Here is a 9,575-nt window from a genome sequence, read left to right on the forward strand (position 1 = left end):
TGAAGCAGACTCCAGACTCTGAGCTGTCAGCACAGAGCCTAATGCAGGGCTCAAACAAACTGGGAGATCATGACCTGAGCTCAAGTCGAAGCTTAATGGAATAAGTCATCTAGGTGCCCTGCCCAAGCTCTTTTTAGATGGACATCTAGTTATTGCACATTCTCGTAACTGCTCACTCCTCTGCACCTTCAGACCCACACGTAGTAATGGTTTTCCACTGTTGTTAGCACTGGAGGAAGTACATTTTTCCTTATTTATTGCCCTACCCCTTGCCCACTCCTTTGCAAGTAGTCCTTTACTAAAATTTTCACAAATTACCCAGATTTCAGGTGCCATCTATTTTTTTGTTAAGAATATGACTGATAAAATATCTGGTAGTTGGGGTGCCCCAAAAAATGGATTGATAGCTCAATTCAGTTGAGGAACACATAGATAATCTTTTGGTAGGGAGGGATAGGATACTAATAAACCATGGCTTGATGTCTTTTTAAAAAAATTTTTATTTATTTTTGAGAGAGAGAGAGAGAGAGAGAGAGAGAGAGAGAATGAGTGGGGAATGGCAGAGAGAGAGGGGGCACAGGATCTAAATTGGGCTCCCCACTGACAGCCGAGAGCCTGATGTGGGGCTCAAACTCAAGAACTGTGAGATCATGACTTGAACCAAAATTAAGGATTGGACATTCAACCAACTGAGCCACCCAGGAGCCCCATGGCTTACAGTGTCTTTATGATTACTCAAAATTCCACCCATGTGGCACAGGCATAAGCGAATGTAGAAAGGCAAGAAGTGGGAAATCAAGTGCTGTGGCACTTGGTCTTATGTTAGCAATAGTGATTATAAGATTATGGATCAGTTGGCTGTTTCAGAAGGTCGTGGAAATCATATGGGGTGAAAGGAACAAATTCAAAGTCATAAAACTATCACGCAGAGTACAAGATGGAAATCAGAAATCTTCAAGGGCATCTTTGAAGGAGTCCTCTTATTTCCCATAGTCACAGGGCAGATACGGCTAAGGACCAAGCCCAAGGCCTGACTATAAAGGCTGCAGATTTGTAGTGCCAGTTGAAGTCTCAATCCCATGGGACAAAGGGATCTTACCTCCCTGTCCCATCTAAGGGAGAAGATTCCCCTTGAAATGAAACTTTTAATGACTGCTCCTGGGTGAGATGTCTCACAAAGAAGTGCCAGTTCTTGGGGCACCTAGGTGGTTAGGTCAGTTAAGCAATGGATTCTTGATTTTGACTCAGGTCGTGATCTCACAGTTTGTGGGATCAAGCCCTCTGTTGGGCTCTGTGCTGACAGTGCTGGGTCTGCTTGGGATTCTCTATCCCTCTCTGCCCCTTCCCCACTCATGCTTTCTCTCTCTCTCTCTCTCTCTCTCTCTCTCTCAAATAAACAACAACAAAAAACAAAAAGAAGTTCCAGTTCTCCTACATACCCGCCACCACTTCCCTTCACGGCTCCTCTACCCATAGGAGTTAGATCTCAATATGGACCTCATGGAGACATACGAAGCCTGCTCTGGAAGCATACAGCTTATGTACCCAAAAGGTTATAGGACCACATCAGTTTGTATTAGCAGGAGTCAGAAGCATGTGTGGGTATTGATTCTATGGGTATTATTTGATTGGACAAAAGTGACTGACATGCATATGCCCACAAAAGCTACAGAACTTAATGTGCTGGTTTAACACATAGGAGTGATTTTAATCAATTAGGTTGACTCATTATAGGCTAGAGACATTGGTGACCTTTCATCAAAAAAGTATTAAAGCCAGAATTTACCTGGCATACTGCAGAAGAAGGAGTTAAAAGGCCCAGAGAAATAGCAATATTGAATTCATTTTAATTCCACAAGCTGTTCAGGTAGGTACTCCTCTAACCATACCGGTCAGGAGGGCCAGGAACACTTTCTTGACAAGGCATTTTTAAAAAATGCCTTAGGTGAAAGGTTACTAATAGTCACTCCTGTAATCTGGAGGTCATGGTTGGGATGCTCATTCACTCACTCTCCTTAACTAAATAAATCCCAACTTTGGGCTTTGTTGATTTCAGTAATAGCTAAGTGTTAATACTATGAATGACAGAATTAAAGAACAAAGAATAAAACCCTACTTCCAATATCCCAACATTCTGGTAGTACGTATTCTCATTTGACATAACATTGTGAATCTAAAGCCTTAGAAATAAACAATATGAATTTTTAAATTTAATTTATTTTAAACAACGTGGTGATTTTTTCTTGTGTCCTTTAAATCATAGTAATTCAAAATTTTGTTCATTTGCTCTTGGCTTCTTAGCCCTTAAGGCCTTTCTTAAAAATAAAGTCCAATTTGTAAAATTTATATTCTATATATGTATATATATGATGTATATATTAATGCAAATTTCATATATCTGTATACTTCAACTGAAGTTAAAAGAGGGATATAGATAAAAGCATGTGGATAGGCTCTGAAGAGCATGGTTGGAAATTCACTGGTCAACTAGTGAAGGTGATTGGCTTATTACTTTTAGAATTGTCCTTTCCCTTTCTAAAAGAAAGATGGTGAGTTGTTGCTATCAGAGACACTGTGTCCTTCAAAAACTCATAAATAATATTTAGTGGCTCAGTAATCGCTTCCATCAATTCCTTAAGTAGCTTGGGATGTGTATTATTAGGATCTGATAATTGGATGGAATCCAGTTTTTAATGTTTGAAATTAAATTGTCCTGTTTTTACCACCCTATCACATATCTAGTTGTTGACTGGCCCAAGAAATTAAAACAATGGTGCTTTTGTTTTATTACTAACATTGGTGGATTTTTTTTTCTTTTGCTATAGACCTACTAAAATGAAAGTTAATTTCAAGTTTATTTTTCAGGATTCAGGGAGAGAACATACATCAAATAAAATACTTAATAATATGATATTATGGATAAGATTAATGAAATTTATCAAATATGTCAGTGATGGTTTTCTTATGACAATAGATTTTAATTCACAGGAGAATTCTCACCAACTTATTTGAAATTAAGTTTTCAGAGGTTAATGTAATAGCAGTAACAACAAAAATGGTGACTAATATTTGTTGAGCATTATATACCAAGCCCTGTGCATTAAGTACTTTATATGGATGATCTTATTGAAGTCTCAGATCAAATCACTATGTGATACCATATATAGTTTCACAAATAAGGGAATTAGATGTAAAGAAGTTAGGTAAATTTCCCATGGCCATAAACATAGTAAAAGTGACTAAAAAATGCCATGTTTATATCCATAGTCTATGCTAAACTGTCTCCCTGTTGATGATACTTCTCTCTAATTACAGTAGTGAGGACAGCAGAAGTTGGAGAAACTGGCAGTTAATATTCTGAAAGAAGTAGAGAATTAGACATGAAAGGAAATGTAGAAGGCCAACGAGTCAAACCATCATATTTTATTGATAAAGAACACGAGGCCCAAATAGTATAATATAGCATCCAGATTGCCTAGATTTACCTCTTACAAATTAAGAGACTTTAGGCCTCTTAATTCCTCAGTTTTCTCATATATGAAATGGGAATGATATTAATAGAACCTACCTCAAAGAATCACTTTAAGATTCACATCATCCTTGTAATATGTATCTAGTTTTCCCTCTTTCTGAAGCGTAAGAACAAGATAATTCAGGAAGTGTAAGGGTTAAAAGATAACTAGAGATATCCTTTAGTTTTTAGTTTAGATATAAACTTGAAAAGAGAACTAAATAAACCATTATCTGCATGCATCACTCTGTATTCTAATTCCCAGAAATGTTAGAATAAAGACTAAGGAATCATCTGGCCAGGAGCATACATAATATGCATAAAATACATAAATAAAATACATACATACATACATAAATACATGTATAAATAAAATACATACATAAATAAAAATACATAAAATTAAAGATTAGATTCAAATTGTTAGCAGGGGGTGAAAATTATATATTTTCTTTTCTTTTGGTTTTTGGGGCTAATTTGTAGACAGAAAAAGGTTTAATATCTCTAGTGGGAGATACCACTTTAAAAGTAGCAGAAAACCCACTCACCTCTCCAAATAATAGTTACTATCTTGGTTAACAAGAAATGCTGAATAGGCAGCTCTTGGCGTTGGTTTATCTATGGGATAATGCCAGGGTTGCTATCTCTGCAATTATATTAGCTTTCCTTTTGTGGTCTCAGGACGGTTACTGCAGGCCCAGAAATCATGGACACAGTTAAAGCATAAAATGGGAGGGAAGGGTTGAAACTAACCTCTTCTGTCCCTTTTATTAGGGGGGCGGAGAAAGAAAAGCCCTTCAAAAAAGGCTTCCCAGTGCACTTGTGCCAATATCTCATTTGCCAAAGCCAATCATGTTCCAACATGATTTTCCATCATGTTTCCAACTGGCTTTCTAGTTGGCAGGCAATGAATAGCAAAGAATGGACTAGTCAACAGTATTATTTAGATTTATGACTATTACATGTTGACTACATTTTTATATTTGCTGGGATATATAGTAATGGAAATGGGGGAAGAAACTATCACTTACAGAGTAATTATTAAGTTCCAGGATGTATGTTAGGTATTTTATGGTCACTATTTAATCCTCAGAACGCCTTTGAGAAAATAGAAGAATAAACCGAGATTCAAAAAGGTGAATTTTATCACAAACATCTTATACATAATATTCTTTGAACCTGGTTCTGACTTGAAAGTCTGTGTTTACAATTGGAACATGCAAACATGAAGACAGCTGTAAAATAGCCACAAATTAGTGAATGCTTACTAAATGCCAGGCATCACAATAGTTAACACATTTAAAAATAAATTATCACATTTATCCTCACAACAATCTTATGAGATATTTTTATCCCCATTTTATAGATAAATAAATGAAGTCAGGGAAGGTGGCTACCTGGTACCGGTTTACTTAGCTTGGGGTTTACTGGGGCTTAGTTGGGGGTTACTAGTTTACTGGGACTGGGGTTGGTATCTGAATCTGAATAATTTGCTCCCAACCATTAAAATGGATTTCCATTTGCCATCTATATTTAGGAGAGTGTCTAACTTCCCATCATAACGTGATGATTCTAGAATGAGTACAGAATATAACAATCAGATAGCTGTTGGAAATGTACAGTTGGGTTTTCCCAAGAAACAACAAGTGTTAGCAAGGTTAGCAAGGTTTCAGGAGAAGGAAAGGAAATACATGTTAAGGTCAGGGGTGTCTGGCATAAATACTCTAATTTTCCTGATGGTCTGGAATAGTGTGAGGTTGGAAAAGATGATTAAACTGAGGAAGTTCCCCAGAAGCAACTTGTTCTAACCCTGTGACTACAGTGCCATATATTCTGTATTTAAACTTTTTAAGATACAAATAAGACAATTAAAAAAAGAAACAAACAAACAAAACACAGCACCTTAAGACCAATATTTCTCCACAATTCACTAATAGCTTTAAAATTCTCCTCAGTGTATTGGAAAATTCAAGAACCAGCAGCTTTATGGCAGTGAGAAAAAGGCAAGTATAAGGCACTGTTTTTGTTAATTATGAGATGATAGTATATACCCAGTGGGGGCTTATAATGGTTGTGTGTGTGTGTGTGTGTTTGCGGGGGGGAGGATGAGAATGTTTTTTTCCCCTGTATAAGTTCTCTGTAAAGAGATTTTAAAGACCTATATCCCTTCAAAGGTAATAATGAAGGGTTTCAGAAAGATGTTTTAGCACAGTTCACTGAGCAGGGTGAAAACATTTGCCCTGTGGATATCAAATACATGGGGGAAAAATCACCTACAGTAACTGATGGCACCACCAAGGAAAAAAAAAATTAAAAAAACAGGTGTGAGATTTTATTGCTAACACAACTATGATGAGTTTATAAAGTGAATTCTGTGCCTCAGGTGTCAGGCTGGACCATCTGAATTATCTTATTTCTCAAGGTGTCTGTCAGTGGATCTGTTCATTATTCATTTGGTCCATACTTATGGGTGAACCTGTATCCTCTAATGATCAGGAAAAGTGACTTTATGCTAATCCCAAAGGGAGGGGTAATTAGGCATTACAAGTCCCTCTTGTCCCCATCAGTTTAATAACTACTACTCCTGTTTGTATCTTGAAGCTATAAATACATGATATTATATTGTAATTTGTAACATGGTTCTGTTTTCCTTCTTGGTACAAGGCAAACACATACATATTGAATCTCTGTGTTTTTAGCATAATAAAAATATTTAAGACTTTATTCTGAGCTTCTAATAATACTTTTAATAATTTCATCATTTATTCTAATGATAATAATTACAAATAATAGTCATCATTAAACATTGACTGAGTTATTGCTAAGTGCTAAACTCTAAGTATTTCATAAGCCTAATCTCAGTTTTCTCAGCAACCTTATGGAATATATGCACTTATTTTGTTTTTCTTGAGCTCAGATCAAGTGTAGAAACATTCATAGTTGTAAATGTCAGTAGTAAAATCTTTCCATCGTTGCTCAGAAATGATTAGTCTTTCATATCCTCTCCATACTCACCCCAATCTCATTCATCAAGTCCTCAGTTATACACTGTCATCTTTACACACACACACACACACACACACACACACACACACTCCAGACGTAAGCCCTTATTTTTCTAAATTACTTTTTTTTTTGCTTTTCAGAACTATAGGGATCATGCATCAGGTAAATTAGAAGGTCATCTGATGCTCAGAATTGTCTATTTTCATCATTGATTCACTTCAGTAAGAGCAAATCTCAGAGAGAACTATTTTTATTTCACAGATGAGAAAATGATCCCCAGACAGATATTTAACTTGTCCAATACCACATAACTTATGAATGGAAACCTTATAAGTCTAGAGCCTCAACATATAAGACAATGCTAGAGAAATTTAGATTGTACAGCTATCCAAATTTAAGGCTCTAATTTTAAAATTATAAAGCTACATTGAATTATAACAGATTGCTACTGGGAAAGTGGAAATAATTATGGACATTGCTCCTCACAGTTCACAGCAATGCCTTTTGCCTGTCTGGTACTCCAGTGAATGTTTGGTGAACAAATAAATGAATAAGTAATGAAATACAGAGGAAGGGCTAATGCCTGAGTAATTTAAAATAATTCTATTTATTATCTTCATTCATTTCCAAAGTATTGAAGTGTGGATATTTGTTGATACTCTGTAGTATAATTTCAGTGCTTTGCATTGTTGACTATACATGGATCATCTGTGTTCCATGTTATTCTTTCTATTGAAAATATGTAATCTGTTTTGTATCACCTTTATCTGGATTTACCCCGGTCGACTGAGACACTTGTGACACAAGATCAAAGATTAGCTGGTAGGAGTTTAGAATGAATTGCCCCAAGATGTGCCACTTTGACATGCGGATTATTTTGAGCTGAGGACAATCAAGAACCAAAAACTCAGGAGAAAACTTTGACCTTTTCCTTAACTGCCTAAAGGAATTTAGATGGAGGACCTGCTCTAGAAATAGAGCTATCACTATAGATAACTACATTATAATATGAAAAGAGGTGGTAGACAGGAAGGAATTTAGCATAGAGTCTATTTGTTAAAATTTCTCTGTATGTCTCATTGTTTCTGTATGGCCCAGTAAACGTTTGTTTGCCAAACATTTAGTCTTTTTCATCTCTTGTGAATTCCTTTTCTTCCTTTTGAAGTCCCACACCTCTGCCCCCTTATCCTTGGTTCAGGATGGCATATGTAAATATACCTCATTTTACTTTTCTGTTTTTGAATCTTTCATATATGTGGGATTCCTGTATCTCCAAAATTAAATGTGATTTTTCTCCTGTTAATCTGTCTGATGTCAATTTAACTTAGACCAACCAGAAGAATCTTGAATGGCAGAGAAAACTTCTTCCTCCCCAACAAGCTTATTGAGTAGAAACAAAACAAACATTCATGAGCAGCAGGGTAACTCCTCATAGTGTCAGGTTTCTCTATTTTCTTGCTGTCCAGAGGAACATTTTAATGAAACTGCTCCTCATACAATTTTGGTTGCTTCAGGAAATCAGATCATGGTCTCAATCTCACAGTGTGGCTTTGACACAAATTTTTGGGCTCCTTTCTTGACAGTGCTTCCATGTTGTACAGATAATTGAGAGTTGACTAAAATATGCATATTTTCCTTTAGGGCAATCAATAGAATATGGCTGTAAAGAAAATTAAATTGCTTTTTCCTTGAGGTTTGAAGAAATTGAATTTACAAAACTTTAATATACAGTATCAAATTCTTTGGGAAAAAAATAAGAGCACAACACTGATTACATCATTTCATTTCATTTATTTCTCATTGTATAAAGTCTAAACAACTTAGCTTGGTATTCAAGGCTTCTCAGCCCTAGCCCCAACATTATTGTTAGCCTTAAATCCAACTTCTTACATATGTATGCTATGCAAGGACAAATTGGACTATAAATTATTTCCTGGACATTCACTATGTCTTCAATTCTTCATCTCTATAGGCATTGTCTGACCATCCTACCAAAAATTATTATTTTTTTATTTCTTTGCCATCCTTTTCCTTCATGACACTGCTTTCTTTTTTTCCCCTTACAGCACTGACATTATATTACATATTTGCTTATTTCTGTCTTGTTGCACCTATAACACTGCTCAATCATTATTTGTTGAATGAATGAATAATTTTCTAAACCATCAAGTAACTTCAATTCTCCATGTTGACAAAAAAAAAAGGCAACTTACTTTTCAGAAGCTTTAGAGTGGTATGGTGGGTCAGTTTGACTTAGCAGGCTGAACAGTTTAAGCAAAGTTTTTTGTTTTTTGTTTAAATTTTTTTATTTAATTTTATGTAGAAATTTCAGTGTTCATTAGGGAAACCTACCACCAGTTTTAACAGTTTGACTGTCATTAATTCTAAGAAGTTCTATACAGTCTCTTGTGCCTAACAACGAATTTTGGTCACTTAACTGCCATGCTCTCAAAGCCAGATGTGACTTGAATGGAAATGAAACTTTCTTATCTGATATTATTTACATTGTGTTTTTATTTTGCCTATTGTTGGTGGCCTGTGATGACCAAGTAGCATTATGTACCAGTGGGAACTTGCAGAAGATCTGTTGACATAGCTGCCAAGAGACATTATTATCTGTTTGGGATTTCAGGGGTTTCCTCAACCACTGCATTGAGCTGCTTAGAAATGAGCATTATCTTTTCTAAATTAAAAAAAAAGTTAAATCCTATAAAAAGTTAAAAGAATAGTATAATGGGCACCCATATATCTTTCCCTTAGAAGTTCTAATTTTTATCATTTTTGTTGCATTTGCTTTAAAAATTCTATCAATATAGGGGAGCCTGGGTGGCTCAGTCTGTTAAGTGTCCGACTTCAGCTCAGGTCATGATCTCACAGTTTGTGAGTTCGAGCCCCACATCGGGCTCTGTGCTGACAGCTCAGAGCCTGGAGCCTGCTTCAGATTTAGTATCTCCCTCTCTCTTTGCCCCTCCCCTGTTCACACACTGTCTCTGTTTCTCAAAAAAAAAAAAAAAAAAAAAAAAAAAGAAAGAAAAAATCTATCAATATATCCATTTTA

General features: G+C 35.8%; 2 non-coding genes across 2 annotated transcripts; both read right to left on the reverse strand.

Moving 5' to 3' along the window:
- Window positions 1-6,419: 6,419 nt before the first annotated feature.
- LOC132684485 (small nucleolar RNA U2-30) lies at window positions 6,420-6,489 on the reverse strand. The gene has a single exon (XR_009612695.1). It is a non-coding gene; the product is annotated as a small nucleolar RNA U2-30 (small nucleolar RNA).
- A 162-nt stretch (window positions 6,490-6,651) lies between these two features.
- LOC132684486 (small nucleolar RNA U2-19) lies at window positions 6,652-6,731 on the reverse strand. Its single transcript, XR_009612696.1, has one exon. It is a non-coding gene; the product is annotated as a small nucleolar RNA U2-19 (small nucleolar RNA).
- Window positions 6,732-9,575: the final 2,844 nt, after the last annotated feature.

Source organism: Panthera onca, chromosome C2 (genome assembly GCF_046562875.1).
Source record: "Panthera onca isolate mPanOnc1 chromosome C2, mPanOnc1 haplotype 2, whole genome shotgun sequence".
Classification (NCBI taxonomy): Eukaryota; Metazoa; Chordata; class Mammalia; order Carnivora; family Felidae; genus Panthera; species Panthera onca.